The 21,160-nt window shown below is 45.7% G+C and overlaps 1 protein-coding gene across 1 annotated transcript in view; it reads right to left on the reverse strand.

Moving 5' to 3' along the window:
* LOC144138040 (fatty acid synthase-like) overlaps window positions 1-20,245 on the reverse strand; it is a 115,527-nt gene extending 95,282 nt beyond the window's left edge. Inside the window, exon 1 of the mRNA XM_077670095.1 lies at window positions 20,016-20,245. The gene's annotated coding sequence lies outside the window, so the exon portion shown is untranslated. The remainder of the gene's footprint in view (window positions 1-20,015) is intronic.
* Between the last annotated feature and the right edge of the window lie 915 nt (window positions 20,246-21,160).

A 21,160-nucleotide genomic window follows, 5' to 3' on the forward strand; every position in this document is an offset into this window, starting at 1 on the left:
ACTAAGAAAGCACTTAGCTTGGGCTAATTTGTGCGGAAACAAATGAGTCGTCCGACCGCCCAGCTACCTATCTCAACTAGGCGACGACGAGTTGATTGTTATTTACGAAAAAACTATGGTTGTGAGGCTCTACTTCGAATCGAACTGAGCAATAGTCCCTAAACCTAGCAAAGCGCTAAGCGCAAGGCGCAAAACGCGGTCACGTTCGCTTGCACAGATAGAAATTCGGGCACCAGTTGCAATGGATCTGTTGCGTTATGCACAGAACTGCACGCTGTACACTTGAATATTACCTGCCGCAGGAACCACCCGGTGGCGTGGTCTAGCGGATGTTTCTTTATTGGATAGCGCGTCGGGTTCCTTGTGTATAATTCCGGGCGTCAGGGGTTCGATCCCTGCTGGTGCTGGCGTTTTTTTCTTTTTTCTGCACTCTACGCAGTTCGTCCTTGGGGAGTATCGGAACGGACCATCCGGGTGGGGGACTAACCGTTCGTCCCCTCGCAGTTAGTCCCCAAAGAGACTAATGATTGTGGCAGAGGCCGTTAGTCCCCGAAAGGACGAACTTTTAGTCCCTTTTGCCTAAGAGTGTACACCTCAGCCGAGTGTGGTTTCGTCCGACAGTTCCTCAAGAGGGTCGACGTGGCTGAAGGTTGCCTGCTTTGTAACCTTTGGGTCGTGACTTGAGTGTCTACGACATATGGTGAGCATAGCGGGTAACCCTTGTATGCTACGTGTCGCCCCAACACTGCTAGAACCAAGACGGACCTTGAGTTGTCGGAGTGACGCCGGCTACCACCCCTAAGCGTAGGACACAATTTCATCATCATCATCATCATCACCAGCCTATCTACGCCCACTCCGGGGAGCGTATAGGCGTTTCTAGTCAGCACAGTCAAGCGACATATGGCGCCATCTAGGGGCATGTTTGAAGCTATGTCCACGTGCATGTGGCCCTCAATTTAATCGCTCAGAACCGCTTTCTCTCGTGGTGTTGTAGTTCCGCTCCTGCGAAGCAGACATCCTAACCCGGGTTTAAATCGCGTTACCGCTTTTGTTATTTCATTTTCTAGGGTTTGTAATATCTCAATATTACCATTTGATATCACGCATATAATCAATTTATGACATCATTTTGCATTATAAATGGTATTCCATGTATTTTTTGCCTTTTGGTCAATTTCAGCTGCTGCTTCTTGTACATTTTTGCGGGTTTTCTCTTTTTAGGTTGTTTTCGGCTATTTCTGTTGAATATTTCTCTACGACGTGGTTTTCAACCATTGCAGGTCCCTTTTGGCTGCTATTTATTTCAGTTCGGGTGGTTTTGTATGCTTTAGGTACGTTTATGCTGTGATATAACCCCCATAAGCAAGATCAGGTGACGGCTGGCTGTACTGACTAGGAAACGCGTGTACGCCTACGGGAATAGGCCTCTCCCATTAATCTCCAATTATCCCAGTCCTGTGCTAACTACGACCAATTTATCCCCGCAAACTTCTCGATCTTATCTGCCCATCTAACTTTCTGCCGCCCCCTGCCACACTCGCCTTCTCTAGGAATCCACTCTGTTGCTCTTAATGACCAACGGTTATCTTGCCTTCGCACAACATGCCCTGCCCACGCCCATTTCTTCTTCTTGGTTTCTAGTAATATGTCATTAACCCGCGCTTGTTCCCTGACCTACTCCGCTCTCTTCTTGTCCCTTAATGTTCCACCTATCATCCTCCATTCCATTGCTCGCTGAGTCTTCCTCAATTTAAATTTACATTCACAAACATCCACATACATCCACATACAATTTACATGGACCACATACAATTTACATCCACATAAATACCCAGAAAAGTAGAACTATACAATGTAGTCGAGGAAGAGGGCCTTCTTTTTAACCCCCGGGCCATGAGTCATGGCCCGGGGGCTAAAAAGACGGCCCCCTTATCCCCGAATAGTCCTAGTGGCGCTGGCTACCACCCCCAAGCGCAGGAAACAAAATACCTTCCCATAAATCCCCAAGAAAGCGGAGGGGAAACAGCCCCGCTGGTAGCGTAGTGGTCATAGCACCAGACGCGTATTCTGGAGGTCGTGGGTTCGGATCCCACCCGGCGGGCATTTTTCCTCCCCTTTCTGTCCTTCAAAATTCTTCATCTGTTTCAATGACCTACTGCACTCTCCCCTTTATTTTCCGAGGCATTCTTGACTGCCACCAATCCTCATTTCTTATTTCTGTCTATATAAACATATATATATATATATATATATATATATATATATATATATATATATATATATATATATATATATATATATATATATATATATATATATATATATATACAGTCGAACACGGATATATCGAACTCCAGGGGGATCGCAAAAGAATTCGATATATCGATAATTCGATATATAAAATAAGCCTATCCGAAGATTATCTGACAACTCCGCACATCTCTGAGAGTTTTCTGAAGTCGTGGAAAACGGTAGTTTACCGTTTTGACCCTGAAAGCACGGAAAATCCGAACCGCAGCATGATGACCACCGCACTTTATTTACCATTGCATTGTCGTTGAGCTTCGCTTGTTTTTTTCTCCTGCGTCGTAAAGTTCGCCAAATTGTCTTCAAGATTACAAAAACGCACAAATGAGAAAATCAATGCTGTACACTGTGCCACAACAGAGGAGATTAACGCTGACGTAATCTCGGCTGCAGTAGGCGGTTGGGAACGTTGTCAGGCACTGAGGGCCGTTAACTTCAGTATCCGAACCGAACACCTCCCCCATCTGGAGGCGTGCAACGAAGTCGCTTTGCGCCCGACACGCTCCGGAAAAGCCGGGGCGGGTTGTGCTGCATTCGCCTTTACGTCAACGTTGATGCGTGCATCGCCCTCAAAACTACTGCGAGGAATTCCGAACGCCTTTTATACCAACATCTTTTAAGCAGCCTGCACCCGACGAATTCTCGCCTTAGCTGCTCGGAAATTAATGCCCTGGACAAAACAAACATACAACCCCGCATCGGTCCCTCTGCACGAGCCACCAAACAGCTAAATCAAAGAAAAAGAGTGCCTCCGGTCAATTTCTTTTGCTCCTTTATGTCCTTTCCCCCCACCACTATCCACGTTCTAGCTATCATGGAGCTGCCCGACGTGCTAGCGTGAAAACAGCTGTTGAAGGCCATCGAAGGGACATAATGCCGCCGACGCCGCCTCTGTCTCCTCAAGCCAGGCAGCTCCTGCGATGAGTCAACATTATCATCAACTCCACCCCATCAAAGGAAGCAAACTTTCAGGGACACCTTTGGCGCGAAATTCGATATATCGAATTTGCCCTTGATCAGGAGTTCGATACACGCGCACAACAGCCCTATACTTTTGCATGGGTTTTTCAAGGGGATGTTTGCACTGTTCGATATAGACAATAATTCGATATATCCGTGTTCAACTGTATATATATATATATATATATATATATATATATATATATATATATATATATATATATATATATATATATATATATATATATATATATATATATATATATATATATATATATATATATATATATATATATATATAGTAAGGAACTGAGGGGCTCGTTGAGGAAATACAGAAAGATAGGTCAGCAGTCTACAACGCCAAAGCAGGCATAGGGGTGTGGCTAGGTTCTTTTCTTTTTCACTACTGTTAATGAAGTACACATTTTTTTAATATACAGAAGAAAGAAAGAAAGAAAAACACGCGCCCAGAGTGGGCACCGAACCCCACTCTGGGCGCGTGTTTTTCTTTCTTTCTTTCTTCTGTATATTAAAAAAAATGTGTACTTCATTAACAGTAGTGAAAAAGAAAAGAACCTAACCACACCCCTATGCCTGCTTTGGCGTTGTAGACTGCTGACCTATCTTTCTGTATTTCCTCAACGAGCCCCTCAGTTCCTTACTATATTATTCTGCGAAAGCATAGCGAGGGTCTCGGTTCTGGCAGCCTTGATGCCTAGGTAGCATAAGAGGGCTTCCCGCCAGTTACCCGCTCATGACAGGCTGTAGACGTTTGAGTCACGCCCCGGGGGTTGAAAAGAAGGTCCCCTTCTCCCCGTGTAGTCTGAGTGGCGCTGGCTACCACCCTCAAGCGTCAGATACACTTCTAGTAAATATAAATAGCCCAGAAAGTGAAGGAGAACACAGTCGCCCAGATAGCCGAATTGGTAAGGCATTCGACATGTAATCGAAAGGCGTGGGTTCGGTCCCCACTCTGGGCGCGTGTTTTTCTTTCTTTCTTTCTTCTGTATATTAAAAAAAATGTGTACTTCATTAACAGTAGTGAAAAAGAAAAGAACCTAACCACACCCCTATGCCTGCTTTGGCGTTGTAGACTGCTGACCTATCTTTCTGTATATATATATATAGAGAGAGAGAGAGAGCGGATCAGAAACGGGGAATGAGGGGCTCGGTGAATTAAGATACAATAAGGGTTGGCAGTCAAGAAAACCTCGAAAAGCAAAGAAGGGGGAATGCGGTAGGTCATAGAAACAGATGAAGAATTTTATGAGTCGGAAAGAAAGTGGTGAAAAAATGCCCGCCGGGTGGGATCCAAACCCACAATATCCAACCCTTATTCTGTCTCTCTCTCTCTCTCTCTCTCTCTCTATATATATATATATATATATATATATATATATATATATATATAGAAATAAGGGTTGGCAGGCAGTCAAGAAAACCTCGGAAAGCAAAGGAAAGCAAAGCGGAAGATGTGGTAGGTCATTGAAACAGATAAAGAATTTGGAAAGAAAGAAAGTGAAGAAAAAATGCCCGCCAGGTGGGATCCGAACCCCCGACCTCCAGAATACCGGTCTGGTGCGATAACCACTACGCTACCGGCGGGGCGATTTTCCCCTCCACTTTGTGGGGTATTTATGTCAATGCAATTTTTTCCTGTACTTGGGGGTAGACGTAGTAGCCAGCGCCACTCCGACTTCTCGGGGTGAAGGGGACCTTCTATATATATATATATATATATATATATATATATATATATATATATATAGTCTGAAAAGATAAAAACTCACGCAGAGCGCGAAAAAAATAAGGTTAGTAGAGACAGAGACAAACGAGAAAGACGTAGAAAATAGACATAAGTTTACTGACGTTTCAGGGAGAGGACTCCCTTTCTTAGTCCTCTCCCTGAAACGTCAGTAAACTTATTTCTATTTTGTACGTCTTTCTCGTTTGTCTCCGTCTCTACTAACCTTATTTTTTTCGCGCTCTGCGTGAGTTTTTCTCTATTTCTAATTGCCTCCTTCTTCATACTCCTTTTTTCTCCTGTTTTCCTTTTCCCCTCTCCTTGCTTTGTATCGCCGCTCGCCTGGGGAGAGACGTGTATATGTGCCGCTGAGATTATCGTACATGTTTGCTTTCATTTATTTGGTTTCTTTTCTGGCAAGAAAGAGAGGTAGAGGGCAAAATTCCCCTCTCTCGTGAAGTGTATATCGTAGAGCATATTCAGTCACTTGTAATTTTCCCTGAAGCAGACCAGGCCACTGGTCGACACTGTCGAAATAAAGTCTTTGTTAGTGTTTTCCAAGTGGTCGCACCCAAGTTTTTGAATATTTAAACAGTAGCCAAGAATTCCTTCTCTGCTATATATATATATATATATATATATATATATATATATATATATATATATATATATATATATATATATATATATATATATATATATATATATATATATATATATATATATATATATATATATATATATATAACACAGAAATAAGGGCTGGCAGTCGAGAAAACCTCAGAAAGCAAAGGGGAGGATGTGGTAGATCATTGAAACAGATTAAGCATTTGGAAAGAAAGAAAGAAAGTGAAGAAAAAATGCCCGCCAGGTGGGATCCGAACCCACGACCTTCAATGATCTACCACATCCTCCCCTTTGCTTTCTGAGGTTTTCTCGACTGCCAGCCCTTATTTCTGTGTTATTTTCAACGAGCCCCTCATTTCCTATTCTGATTCGCTACATGCATAGCGAGGGCCTCTGTTCTGGCAGTCTTGTTGCCAAAGGGAGCTTAAGAGGGTTCAAAGCTGGTCGACCACTCTGGACATGTCGTAGACACTCGAGTCACGACCCGGGGGTTAAAAAGAAGGTCCCCTTCACCCCGATTAGTCGGAATGGCGCTGACTACCACCCCCAAGCACAGGAAACAAACATACCTAACATAAATACCCCAGAAAGTGAATGGGAAAATCGCCCCGCCGGTAGCGTAGTGGTTATCGCACCAGACCGGTATTCTGGAGGTCGTGGGTTCGGATCCCACCTGGCGGGCATTTTTTCTTCACTTTCTTTCTTTCCAAATGCTTAATCTGTTTCAATGATCTACCACATCCTCCCCTTTGCTTTCTGAGGTTTTCTCGACTGCCAGCCCTTATTTCTGTGTTATTTTCAACGAGCCCCTCATTTCCTATTCTGATTCGCTACATGCATAGCGAGGGCCTCTGTTCTGGCAGTCTTGTTGCCAAAGGGAGCTTAAGAGGGTTCAAAGCTGGTCGACCACTCTGGACATGTCGTAGACACTCGAGTCACGACCCGGGGGTTAAAAAGAAGGTCCCCTTCACCCCGATTAGTCCGAATGGCGCTGGCTACCACCCCCAAGCACAGGAAACAAACATACCTAACATAAATACCCCAGAAAGTGAATGGGAAAATCGCCCCGCCGGTAGCGTAGTGGTTATCGCACCAGACCGGTATTCTGGAGGTCGTGGGTTCGGATCCCACCTGGCGGGTATTTTTTCTTCACTTTCTTTCTTTCTTTCCAAATGTTTAATCCGTTTCAATGATCTACCACATCCTCCCCTTTGCTTTCTGAGGTTTTCTCGACTGCCAGCCCTTATTTCTGTGTTATTTTCAACGAGCCCCTCCTTTCCTATATATATACCTATAAAAACAAGTGCCCGACTGACTGACTGACTGACTCATCAACGCCCAGCCTAAACTGTTAGACCTAGAGACTTGAAATTTCACGAGTTTATTTGCTTCATTGAGTAGGTGCTCACTAAGGCGGGTTTTTCAGAAATTGCCCTCTTAACCAAAGAAAAGAGCGAAATTGTGGTTTCGCGAATTCGCGATTTTCTCGGTCATCCATTCACATATCGACGCGCTTTTTGCTGATATAAGTAGCCCTTAAGAATACCTAAAAAGTAGTTTTTGGATTTCGCCCTAACCTACACCAGCGAGGTGATTCCGCATTCCGGAACTAAAACGGCGTTCCTAAAGATTCTCAAATAAATCTTTCACCGATTCAGTAATCCAACTGATTTTTGCTAGAATATGTTACTCATACAAATGCACAGAACACAGAACCGTATATATATATATATTGAGAGAGTCGACGGGAACGCCTGAGGTCCGCTTTATTTGCGAGCGCCGAGCACGGACACCAAAGGACAGCAACCGTTCCAGCCGCGGAGATGATGATCAACCGACGAGAAGGAAGATGAAATGAGGTGATCATGAACGCGCACAATGTCTAAACGACAACGAAGCATAAAAGGGATATTGGCCGCTTCCTGTTGCAAACCCTCTTCTTTGCCAATTTCACGCTCACACTATTACTCCCCCTCGGCTGAAGCGGCCATCCTGGCCGTCACTGTGAGATAGAGGAATCGCGGCGAATGAACGGCTTCATCCGGGAAACATGTACAATCTCAGTTCCCCGGCACCGACGGTCAGTGACACCGGAAATAGGCGTGACGCGGTAATTCACTGGTGAGGTTTGCTCCAGGATCCTGTAAGGACCGATGAATCGGGGCAAGAGCTTCTCGCACAATCCAGGAACATGGAGGGGAGTGGCAAGCAGAACTTGTTCACCAGGTTGAAAAGTGACCGAACGGTTCTTCTCGTCGTGGCGAGACTTGCGGCTCTCCTGACAAGCCACCGTGTTCAAACGGGCAAGACTGCGGCAGTGAGCCAGTCTAGAAACAAACTGGTCGGGAAGGTTCGCTGTTGGCGCGATAGGTGCGGAGAGAAAAGACGCGTCAAGTACAGAAGAAGGTGAACGGCCATAGACGAGGAAAAATGGCGAGAATCCAGTGGTTTGTTGCACAGCGGTATTGTAGGCGTAAGTAACAAATGGTAAAATAGTGTCCCAATTGGTGCGGTCAGGGCCAATGTAGAAGGAAAGCATGTCCGAAAGAGTCCGATGGAAGCGCTCCGTCAGGCCGTTTGTTTGCGGGTGGTAGCTCGATGTAGTTTTATGAGCGGTGTCAGCGGCTCGAAGCACTTCAGAAAGTAGCGAAGAAAGGAACGTTCGTCCACGGTCACTGAGGAGAACTCGAGGGGGACCGTGGCGCAGGAAAATGGCCCGCAAAAAGAAGTCAGCAATTTCTGAAGCGCAGCCCGAGGAAATAGCAGCAGTTTCGGCATAACGGGTTAAGTGATCCACTGCTGTGACAACCCACCGATGGCCGGCTGCAGTTACAGGAAGAGGTCCGTACAGGTCAATCCCGACAATATCGAAGGGAGCTGAAGGGCACGGAAGAGGTTGGAGCGTCCCCACTGGGGCCGAAGTGGGTCGTTTGCGGCGTTGGCATGGTTCACACGACGCAACATACTTGGTGACGCTGGTTGAGAGGCCTGGCCAAAAACAACGGCTTTTGATGCGGTCGTATGTCTTCTGGAAGGCAAGGTGACCAGCCGTAGCGTCGTCATGAAAACTTCGCAAAATGTGTGACCGAAGACAACGCGGAACGACGGGGACCCACTTGTCGCCGGTAGGGTGGTAATTGTAGTAGTAAAGGCCACCACCATTCAAGAGTCTAAATTTTTTCAGTTGGCGGCGTGAGCGACTGTATGGTGGTCGAGCGGAACCGTCCAAAAGATCAATCAGGTTGCGACAGTACGTATCCGAACGCTGAAGAGAGACGAGATCAGATGGGAGTTCCGGGCTGACATGTTCCGCGACGGCAATAGGGATAGCTGCCACTTGCTGAGCAGACGCTAAGCAACTGTCCTCCGTGGACGACAGTGGACAACGTGAAAGAGCGTCGGCACCAGCGTGTTTCTTGCCAGTCTTGTATGTCACGGTAAAGTTGTACTCCTGTAGGCGAAGTATCCAGCAGCCAAGGCGTCCGGTTAAGTTTTTGATGGACGACAACCAGCAGAGTGCGTGGTGGTCGGTTACAACCGTGAAATGACGTCCGTAAAAGTAGGGCCGGAACTTTTGAATAGACCAAACGACAGCGAGGCACTCCTGCTCGGTAATGGTATAGTTTTTTTCGGCTTGCGTCAACGTGCGGCTGGCATACGCAACTACTTTTTCCATAGAAGAAGCAGTGCATTGCAAGAGCACAGCCCCGATACCATGGCCACTGGCGTCTGTATCGAGTATTGTTGGGGCGTTTTCATCAAAATGGCTGAGTACAGGAGAAGAAGTGAGGGCCTGTTTGAGTGTTGTAAACGCTGTCTCACAATCTTCCGACCAATCAAATGGAGAATTGGCAGCGAGGAGTTTGTGCAGCGGTGAAGCAATTGTAGAAAAGTTGCGAATGAAACGACGGAAGTACGATGCCAATCCCAGGAAACTGCGCAGCTCTTTCTGGCGGAGAGGTCGGGGAAAAGTAATGACGGCCGTAATTTTGTCGGGATCAGGACGAATTCCATCTTTGCTAACAACATGACCCAACACTTTGATAGATTTACTTGCGAAGTGACATTTTTTTGCGTTGAGTTGCAGGCCGGCATTACTGAGGCAAGTTAAAACTTGATCAAGGCGCTGGAGGTGCTCTTTAAACATGGACGAAAAGATAACAATGTCGTCGAGGTAGCACAGGCACGTTTTCCATTTCAATCCACGAAGAACATTGTCTATCATACGCTCGAAGGTGGCCGGAGCGTTGCAAAGCCCAAACGGCATGACATTAAATTCGTAGAGTCCATCGGGTGTTGCGAAAGCGGTTTTCTCTTTATCGGCCTCATTCATAGGGATCTGCCAGTACCCGGATCGAAGATCAAGACTAGAAAAATATTCTGCTCCTTGCAAGGTGTCTAAAGCATCGTCGATCCGAGGCATCGGGTACAAATCATTGCGTTGAGTGCCCGATAATCCACACAAAATCTCACGGAACCGTCTTTCTTTTGAACAAGCACCACGGGTGATGACCAGGAACTCGCAGAAGGACGAACGATGTTTCTCTTCAACATGTCGTCGACGTTTTCTTGGATAATTTTGCGCTCTTTAGGCGAAACGCGGTACGGGCGTCGGCGAATGATGCAGGAACCATCCGTTTCAATCCGATGGGTGGCCGCTGATGTCTGCCCCAGAACCGAGGTGTGAGAGTCGAATATTGTCTTGTGTTTGGCCAGCATGGTCAACAGTTGTCCGGTTTCCTCTGTAGTAAGGTCGGGGTTGATAACTGCACCAGCAGGAGCAGACTGCAATTTGGAATCCGATGAATTATTCGTAGGTGATAAGGAGCTGAGAGGAAGAACAGCTGTAGCGTCATCGCGGGGAACGAAAGCAATAGTAGCGTTTTGAGGTAGCAAAATGGTCTCGGTTGTACTATTGACTGCGGCGAGAAAGGCGGACCCATTTGAAAAACGGACAAGGCACGGAGGTATTAGTAGTCCTCGAGCGAAGAAATTTCCGGTTGGTGCAATTAACAAATCGCCGTCAACAATGTCGTCTGAAGCCACGGAGATTACGGTTTCTTCGCCAGGAGACAGGGTAAAGTCGGAAGTACAGGTCAAGCGGAGCTCTGGTTCGTCAGCGACACTAGCAAGGTCCGTTTCGGTGATGTCAATCATCGGCTTTCCGCAGGAGATAACAGCAGATGCAGATCGCAAAAAGTCCCATCCTAAAATGATTTGATGAGGGCATGGAGAGAGTATCGCAAACTGAATGTGATGACGAATGCCGTTGATGATCACACGCGCTGTACAATGTCCTGAGGGTTGAAGCATAGCGGCGTTCGCACCACGTAAAGCTGGACCAGAGTAAGGCGTTCTCACTTTGCGTAGTCTAGAGCACAAACTTTCATTAATTATAGATATGCTGGCGCCAGTGTCCACAAGTGCTTCAACCATAATTCCCTCAACTGTAACAGTCAACGTATTCCATGGCCGGTAAGGGGGACTTGCACTGTTCCTTGGCGACGCAGTTTCACCCCCAGAAACTGCCGCATCTAGTTTTCCGCAGGGTTCTCACCAACGTGAGAGGCCGGGCGCAAGGGCGATGTAGAGCGACGGTAGGGCGAAGGACAGCGACGTCTAGCCAGGCGCGAGTCAGGAGGGAAGTTGGTAGCATCCCGAGGAGGAAAACGTTGGCGCGGAGGTGGCGAGTAGACGCGTTGACGAGGGGCGTAGCCGAAGTAGGTTTCCGAGGTTTTCTTGGCTGCCAACCCTTATTTCTGTGTTATTTCTACGAGCCCGTCAATTACTATTCTGATTCGCCATATATATATATATATATATATATATATATATATATATATATATATATATATATATATATATATTGTTAAATATTAGAGGAAGAAGAGGTAGCTTGGTAGCTGCCTCCTACTATATCACCGTCATTGTAATGATCCATCCGCCATTGAAGATTCGCTCACGTCCCGCGGTCCTCGCCTTGGTTCTTCAACAAAATGGTGCCGTGACCAGGATGAGAAGAAGATCTACACAGTTGAAGAACGGAGTGTGCGGACCGCCATCAACGATGACGTGAGTGACACGGCTGCAAGGGAACTACGGCTCCTGACCATCGACCGCAAGCGTCTGCGAAGGAAACCCAAGGAATTGAGGACGCACCAAACGTGTACCGGATACCACGCCCTCAACAACTTTTACCGATTCTCCGCGGACGCCTCGCGGACACTAAAAGTCAACGACAACGGCTTCGACCTTCCACCGACCGTGATCCTTCCTGACGACCACGTAGACATAAATGACGTCGAGAATGGACCTGGAAGCCCTTTGCCAAAGACGGAGCCTCGTTCGAAAGATGGTAACCACACTGATTGACGACATCAAAACTGAGATGAGCGCCGAGTCACCATCAATCTGTAATCTCATTTTCTTAAAGAAACGCCTACTCGAAACACATGATATTCTAAAGAAGTTTGACAGCAGTATTGAAGAACTTGTAGACTTGGATCATTTAACCGAGGAATATAAAATCGCATTAGAATTCGAAGATTCCATCCTGTTAACCAAATTTAGAATGAACAGATTGTTTCCCGAGTTGGAAAACCATTTCAACAATAACAATGCAACAATATCACTGAAAACACAGGATTGTATCTCGAACAACAATGACTCGGCAGTACAGAGCACTGACTCTCTCAACAGGAAGATTGATTTGCTGACACCCTTCAAAGAAGCTCATCAGGGGACACCAGTAACGCAACGGAGTTCTTCATTCAAACAAGGAATTAAGGCATCACCTGACGAGACATCTGCTTCTGATTCTGGTTCAGACAATTTCAGTCCTGAAAACGAACTTTTTCCAATTGGTCACCGGAGCAACGACAACGCAGTGGGTGCACCAGAAAAGGCTTCCGCTTCGTGTAGTCTTCATGAGGCGAAAAGAAGTACAATGCGCAACGGACAACCTCATGAAGACCTGCAAGCAGAAAGCATTGACCGCAAACCCCCTATTATGAGCCGACACATCCACGCAGCCCCAGACTCATCCACCAAGCGTTCCAATTTATGTCGACATCGCGGTAGCACTAGTACAGAATTGATTCTCTTTGCCGAGGCCAAAGTTGAGGATTTGATAGCCCCGAGCCCAAAACGAAGACGGCGAAAACAGCGAAGCCGGAAGGACCTACCACAAGCATGTACGCGTATCCTAAATGAATATCCACCGAAATGCATGATAACCTGCCGATTGATCCGAAAGTCAAGAAAGAAAGGACAAGCCTTACATAGAAAAATCGGTAAACACATCAAAAGACCCAGCCTACACCTGAATTCTTCTAAGACACGACAGGCAACCCCACGCTGATGTCCCACAAAGTTTGGACGGACACTACAATGTCGTTATCCAGGACGGAAGACGGTCCAGACGAGCAACCTATTCTGGTCGGATTCATCAATGCGCTGGTTCCACAGACGCTCCAAGCATCGTTGGAAGTATAGAATACCCTGATGCGGCTAATACGGGCATGACATCGATCGGGGTCACAATGGACCACTCACATGAACTTGGACTAAAAGGCTTTGCTGTTGTCTATTCCAAAGGCAGAAGCAATGGATGACTGCTGACAAGTGAACTTTAGGCGTTATGTCAAACTTCTTCCTACATTTATTCCGCGGCCGGGAGGATGTTAAATATTAGAGGAAGAAGAGGTAGCTTGGCAGCTGCCTCCTACTATCACCGTCATTGTAATGATCCATCCGCCATTGAAGATTCGCTCACGTCCCGCGGTCCTCGCCTTGGTTCTTCAACACACACACACACACACACACACATATATATATATATATATATATATATATATATATATATATATATATATATATATATATATATATATATATATATATATATATATATATATATATATATATATATATATATATAGTAAGGAAGGGCTCGTTGAGGAAATACAGAAAGATAGGTCGGCAGTCTACAATGCCAAAGGAGGCATAGGGGTGTGGTTAGGCTCTTTTCTTTTTCACTACGGTTAATTAAGTAAACATTTTTTAATATATCGAAGAAAGAAAGAAAGAAAAACACGCGCCCAGAGTGGGGACCGAACCCACGTGGGTTCGTGACCTTGGGTTCGTGACGTGGGTTCGTGACATGACCTTGTAGCATGTTTGTGAAGCCTTTTGAAAGCAGTCACATTGATTCGGTTGCTCAGCAACGCACGCCCAGATTTTGTTGAAAAAATCCGTTCAGTTCGCTTGACCTATACTTAACTTCATGCTTACGCTTACGCATCACGAACCGCAGCTTTTCCTTGCCTGTACCGCACCGCATTTGACGATTACAACCGCGCTGTCGCAACGCTTCCGGAGTCTGTTTTTTGAGCCTAGGGAAGGACTCGACTCATCCTGCGCACATGGCTAGCCTATTTTGTTTGTTTCTAGCTCGGTGTGATTGGTCTGTTACAATCAGACCACGATCTTCCTGTCACAGCTGCCGTTACGGCATGCTATCATGGCCTCAATTCCGTGCAATTTGTACCTTTTTTTCCGTTTGGTCGCGAACTAGAAAACGTTACGGCATCTTCATCGCACTTTATGTGGAGCGGTAAAAAAATGTTAGTGGGGATACAGCTATGACGCTACATCATTCAGGAATAAAGATATGGTATAAAAAGGACTGTATTGCGTGGCGACTCAAAAGGCTGGATATGGTTCTGTTTTATTGCATGCTACACGGTAATGATTTTGGAACTTTTCATATTTGTAATGCTACTCTTCCGACTACCCCAACGTTCCACAATTGCCGATTGTGAATAGATGTAAGAAATTCTATTTCCCGGATTTGCGAAAGCCGTTTTTGGTGCTACGTACACAGTGAAAAAGAAGTCACAAGGGGAAAGTGAATAAAGCACGAAATCGGGGAACTTTTTTTTCAACCGAGTGTAAAATGTGCGTTTGAAAAGTTTGATGTCTTGTGTCACTCAGTGCTTCTTGTGTAAATTTTAAGTAAACTTTTATATTTCGGTTAACGTGGCAATTTCTCGCTGTTTTCCCAGTATTTTGGTGCTGCCAGAAGTACCTTTATTTAAATTAATGTCTAGTCTAAAACACAGACGTAATCAAGGACATGCATAATTTCCACCAAATCTGTCTAAAAACTGGTTTCTCGTACAACTATTTCAGCTCATAAATGCAATTTTTGCCCAACGTTCGTAGCGCACGCTTAAATACCATACGTCACAAGGAACACTTTAAACCAGAAATCTGGCGCCAGAACTTTTTTTCCTTACTTATGATGCCCTCAATAGCGCTTTACCAAAATCTTACAAACAGGTTTATGCTAGAGGTACGGTAGTGCTCTTCCCATGTACCGCATGCTTTAATCAATACAGCAGCTTTCCAACTCTCGCAGTTGTAGTCCCAATTCTTTTGCCCCTTTTGGTCATTTACTCTGACTTGTTGCCGGTGTAGAGACCTTCAACATACGTTGCCAATATTTTCGAACAACATGGTTAGTAATTTGTTTATCCAGAACTTGCCGCACCAAAGCTACACCTACGCTGTACTGGAATGCTCAGGGCTGCTCTACACAATCGGAATACCTTTGGTGGGCCCCAAAATCTTGCACCTATATAACTTTTCGTACTTTGTCCTCAGCAAAAATATGGTCTCTGCCTCATAATGATTTAACCCGTAAACTCTTGCCCGGGAGCACTCACGAATTTCAGCTCACCCGTTCATCACATAAGGAACCGGCAGGACCTCGTGCAGTTCGGGGCTACCCTCCTCATGGTGAAGGGAGTTTGCTCTGACCCCCATTACAGGCTTTATTACTAGCTTGTCTACAGTAGGTTCGTTATCGGTGAAACATTTAAACACAACTCACGTACAAATAATCACTCGCACCCTCTTGGAAGCACAGCCGGCTGTTCGTTGTAGCTGTTATCTTCGAAATCACAAACAGCTCATATTTTAGAAGACCCGTTGTAAACAACTATAGGATCGTATTTCTCAAGTTTTAACTGTGCAAACCAAACAACAAACCCTTCCGAAGCGTAAATTGATTTACACTACAATAAATCATCGTTAATTTTTTTTACTTTTGGTATTCGTCTGTGGCTAGCTGCTGATGATGCCATGTGACAACCCCGGTTACCCACAAGGTCATCCGAATGGAGGCATAGCGGTATCAAAGCTTTGCGTCTTAGCCTTTGATCCTAGCACAAAGGGAGAAATATGCCGATGCACTGCACTCGTCTTTAGTATCGAGAACTTCGTCGCCCTTACAATTCTGTCCAACGTTTCCTCCTTCCCTCGGGGAAGCATCTTCAAGCCAACATAAAGGAAAAAGCGAGGGGCAACAACAGGGCTGCACTGTGAGGATACTTGTGAATGGTAGGTTCCCGTATCGCGTTATTCTATAGGCACTGTATGTATGCTGTGTGCACTACACATGCTGATGCACAGCAGTTCCTTCAGTCTTTCTGAGCCGAGGACGGAGCCTGCCATACTTGAATATCGCGGAGCATTTTTCCGCAGAGCAAACTATCGAAAAACTGTGTAGATCCCTGCATAACTGTAGTTGCAAGTTTTCAGTAGACCTGCAACCCCCCAAACATATTCTGGTGTCCTTCTATTTCAACATTCGAAATACGCTACGAATAAAAGTTTCAGACGATACTCTCGTAAATAAACCATTGAAATAGACGCAAACAAACTATAATAAAGAATCAACAATAGATTCAAGTGACCACACCAAACGCAAATGAACTTGACATTCAAGACTCCCAAAAAACATGGCTCTAAAACATTATCATGCACGGACGGCATTTGCTGCTAGGTATTTTAAGCATCTTATTGGACGAAAAATGAACTTTTCTGATTTATTCACATCAAAGTTAAAGCGTATAGGAATTGTTTTGGGACTTTATTGGTGCGGAGCGCCGGCAAACTATAATCAGGAACTACCTCACGAAATCGGTTGGCAGAGCGGTGATGTGTTATCACCTGTAACTTTTTTACTAGATTACTATTTTGGAATGGTGACAGAACGGGACCAGCAACAGCTTATGCAGAAAGGGGACAATTCATGACCAGAAAATACCCCACAAGATGACTGACGTGAAATCGCGACCGATTGTACCAGCCACTACGTGTTGGAGACAATCTGATGATAAGTGACTATTCCACAATATGACTTTTACGTAATGGCGACAGAACTTGGTCAACCAATACTTCAGGGGAAAGATTACAGTTAATGGAAAGCAACTACTTCGGTAGACGGCAGAAGCCCGATGGTACGAACCACCATCAATAACTACGTCACGGAGTCATTGGTGCGAAACCGCGACATGTCACAGTAAGAAGCCACTTGACAGAACTATAACCAAGTGGAATAGGTTCCTACCATGATTCTTTAGGCACGACATTTCAGCAGCCTCATTCCGTTGCTCGTTTTATTTTCTTCAATTTCAGCAAATGGAGAGAAGAATGGGATTTACATACCTCTGACATCAGAAAGAGTTTTCTTTCTGTAATTTGCATTTCCTTGCTAAACTTTCACCAATTTCTCGAAGCTTCTATCGGACTTCTCCCACAATTATTGAGTTTCAACAGCAGACCTGCTTAGGCCGATCTTTGTCTGTCCGTCGCACCAAAAAAAAAACTCGAAACCTCTAGAAAAAAAAATGTAGTTGGGAAGGTCGTCCTTTACGCCGTGAGAGTGGCAGCCTAACCACTGGGCCATCCCACAGTCCCCAGGAGTGAGGGGTTAGTAGTGGCGGGTAACATTACGATGCGCAGCCGATTGGAAAGAACACAAACTATTTCCGCGGTCGGGATCGAGCACGGGTCCCTCGCGGCATGGAACCGGCATCTATCCGATTGAGCTATCATCGCATTCCGACCGCACAGTATTTTCTTTGAGTTTAAAAGCGCGGGCGCTGGCTTTGGATCTGGCCGCGGTTTCGAGCGCGTGCTAACATGGTCTACATTAGGAGAGATGTGAAAGCCTGCGGACGAAACGATCCGGGCCTGCCTAGAACTTTCAGCGGCAAGTTCGGAAATAGATGTGAGGTCTAACAGCCGGGTCGCCGACGGAGGAAGAGGAGCCGCCAGCTCTGCTGTTTCTCCCCCTTGCACCCATAGTGCAAGCTGCGCTAATTTTTTTATTATGTTGCTCGTAGAACTTTGCCCTCCATTCACCGTCACGCAAAACTGGCTCATATGTTTCATGCATTTTTTGCGCTCCACACTTATAAAATTGTGAAGCTGAAGTTTTCGTAGCGGTTCATTCGCTAAAGCAAGAACCATCTCCGCAATGAAGGCCACAGTTCATGACACCGCGTCTTGTTAGTGAACTATATTCTAGCAGATGTTCTACCGCGTCAGCTGTCAGCACCACGATCTCCGACAATCGGCCACCACCCATAATCAAAATAAACTATCATCGTTAGATGTCGCAATCTTCGCTTCTTTAAAATATTGTCGAAGATAGGAATGGGTACCCCTGTCAGAAGCCGGCTTCCACTACAGTACCAGCGGTGGCTGAGATAAAAAGTGCCTTACCGTCGTATCAGCATAATAAGGTATCTGACATACGCTCCCTGCATCTTCAAGCTCTACAAACGCACCATCACATAGCAGTCCACTGGATTCCAGCCCATAGCGGGATAAATGCCAATGTGGAGGTAGAGATTGCTGCATCCATTGCGCATAACCATCGTGCACCGGCAATATCCGTACCATTCTCCAGGAAAGATGCATCTGTCCTTGCATCTAGCGTGACATGGAACATGCAGCGAGCAACCTGGGATTGCGTATCACGTCATTACGTGCCGCAATCTTCCATCGACCCGAACTGCAAATTCAGAATGCCACCCGGACTCTCCAAGCGGGTAAACCCTACAGCATCTGCTATGTGAATGTAACCGATATAATGCGCAAATAGTGTCCCTCACAGTGTCTATGGTACTGCCGCTTTCCCTGGACACTCAACTAAAGGACGTTTTAGGTCCGTGGGCATGTCCCAAACGTGTTTACGGGCTACAAAAGCTCTGATAGAGTACCTGCAATCCACAGGTCTAGACCAGTCTGTGTAAATGACTCGACGTCTCTGTGCGCATCAAGTTCCTCACCATCATCGCCATAATGTTCAGCACGTCCTCAACTGGCGTAGCAAGCTAGGCATTTTATTCCGGCTAACGTCGGTAAACTTCATTAAAGATTATTCTCTCTCTATCTCTCTCTCTCTCAAGGTCTACAGCTCCCACGACGCCTTGCGCTTGTCTTCTCGCTTTATTTTGTACCTTTACACCAAAAATGTGCCAGTAATATGTTCTACTGAAATGCTAAGTGGCAATGAAGAGCCAGCTAACGACGACATCAATCAACTCCATTAAGTTCAAGAGTAAAATCAAGGCTCTTCGGAAACGTTAATGCCGTCCCAGCGCTGCACGCCTGATGTAGGGGTCCTTAACTCCGCTTTAGACAAATTTATGGCTCATCACACCTATATCAACACCCCTAACACCCATCTTGATCTTTTCCTTCCACTGGAACCTTTCGGGGCAGAAGTCTAACGTCTCTTGGCAATTGTTGACAAAAAGAAAATGCCATGTCAATGACAGAGAAATTACTCTGAGTGAGCAGAAGAAAACTGTTTCATGCCACCCATACTTCACCTCGTACAGGCATTTGGCATGATAGCCATCACGCCGCTTTGCGGAGACGAAAGCAAGTTGCTACCGCTTGAAGAGAAATTTCAAGCCACCGTCACAGCATTGCCTCAAACGGAAGAGTTCAACTATTTAAACAAAAACCTTACAAGACATTACTCAGCTCAGTGGTCAGCATTCAAGCAACGTTATCGCACCACAACGACATTGAAAGCCTCAAGCAGTGGCTTAGTAATCGCCAAATAAGGGAACATGAACATTAATCGGCTCCGATTATACGTTACTTTTTTCCACGGTAATAATGTATGTTCGTATTGGAGATGTCTTAAACCATTTCATATGGAACTGCATTGTACGCTAACGCACTGACTCAAGTCTTCTGAGGCCCTTTCTGCAGGGCATCATAATGAATTGCTATCAGAACAATTATGAAGACAGCTCATCATCAATTTACCAATTGATTAAAGGCACGAATGCTTACAACACCATTCTGGCCGCTTGTGCATTTGGGATTTAAGGTCATGGCTATGGCATCAAAAGCCTGGTCAGTAGAACTAGTCGACATGACTTGCAGCCCGGGCTAGTCATCATCTGGTTAACTGATGCCGAGTTTCTATACCGTTCACATCTTAACGACTAAGACAATATCAGCCTCCAGGACGTCTGACTTCTGCAAAGATACTTTTTACCTGGCTGAAGAGTTCCAGCTTCTTGTTTCAGACGACGCCAAGCACGCTATCCTTCTTCGTGAGTGCCGCTGCTGTGGCTGTTCTGCGCCGGGGCACAAGGCTGCCGACTGTCGCCGGAGAGTCGTTTGCCACTGATGCAACCGGCGCAGACTTCATCCATCTGCTTCCCGGTGTGTTTGTTCAAGAGCCAACCACTGAAACATCCGATTCACGCGTCACCCGAGCCTACTACACTGCATATGAACCAGGAATATCCTCCGCACAGGATACCATCGTTCTGTTGACATTTCGGATTCAAGGAAAGACATAAGCTCTTGGTTTATCTCTGGGCGTCGGCAGTAGCTGTACTGTCGCGAGACGTGTGTAACTCTCAACAGGTGCGAATGGAATAACGTAGAATGCTGTTATATAAAATCGGCCAGTACTGATCGAAATTTTTACCATAGTGGGATATTTAAAACAATAAGGGTCACGCTACATGCCTATTTTTGGTCCAGTAGGTACCTGGCAAGCTGACTGAAACAATTCGCATACAACGTGGCTTCAGAGTAGACGTAGAGGATCACATTTTGTGGTATTAAAGGTTTTAAATATAGAATTTCACCTTATGTCTTTTTAGAACAGTTTCTATGCATGTCACTGGCGCCTGCTGCCCTTCATCAAAGTCAAAGCTTTTAGCCCTCTTGAAGCAGAACATCAAGCCAACGCGAGTAGATATTTGGTTGGGGGAATTTCGAGCACATTTGCCCCATTAGCCCGGGACAGGCACAGTCGTTTATTAAAGCAGATAATTTACTGCATTCCGGATTCTTTGTATATGGTGCTTCGCGTGCGCAGATGATGGCAGCTTTTATTGCAATGTGCTTTACAATAGCCAAAGGTATGCAGGGAGTGACGACACACGAGACCTGAAGTAAGGATGACGTTGAAAGCTGCTGATGTGACCGGGGAGCCGCCGTAGCCATGCGGAAAGGGTACATTAAACTAAACTGCAGCCCTTTTTAAATAACAATTTAGAGTGGCTGAGTTGGAGCAAAATCTTAGCAGACAGATATGTGCGGTTTTCTGCTTCCTGTATACCCGCGTGTGAGCCGCAAGTGGTGGGGAAGGGGTGGTTCATATCATGTTACGACAGGGATAAGTCC

Source organism: Haemaphysalis longicornis, unplaced genomic scaffold, assembly GCF_048455015.1.
Source record: "Haemaphysalis longicornis isolate Haplotype H1 unplaced genomic scaffold, Haemaphysalis longicornis Haplotype H1 scaffold_5, whole genome shotgun sequence".
In the NCBI taxonomy this organism is placed as follows: domain Eukaryota; kingdom Metazoa; phylum Arthropoda; class Arachnida; order Ixodida; family Ixodidae; genus Haemaphysalis; species Haemaphysalis longicornis.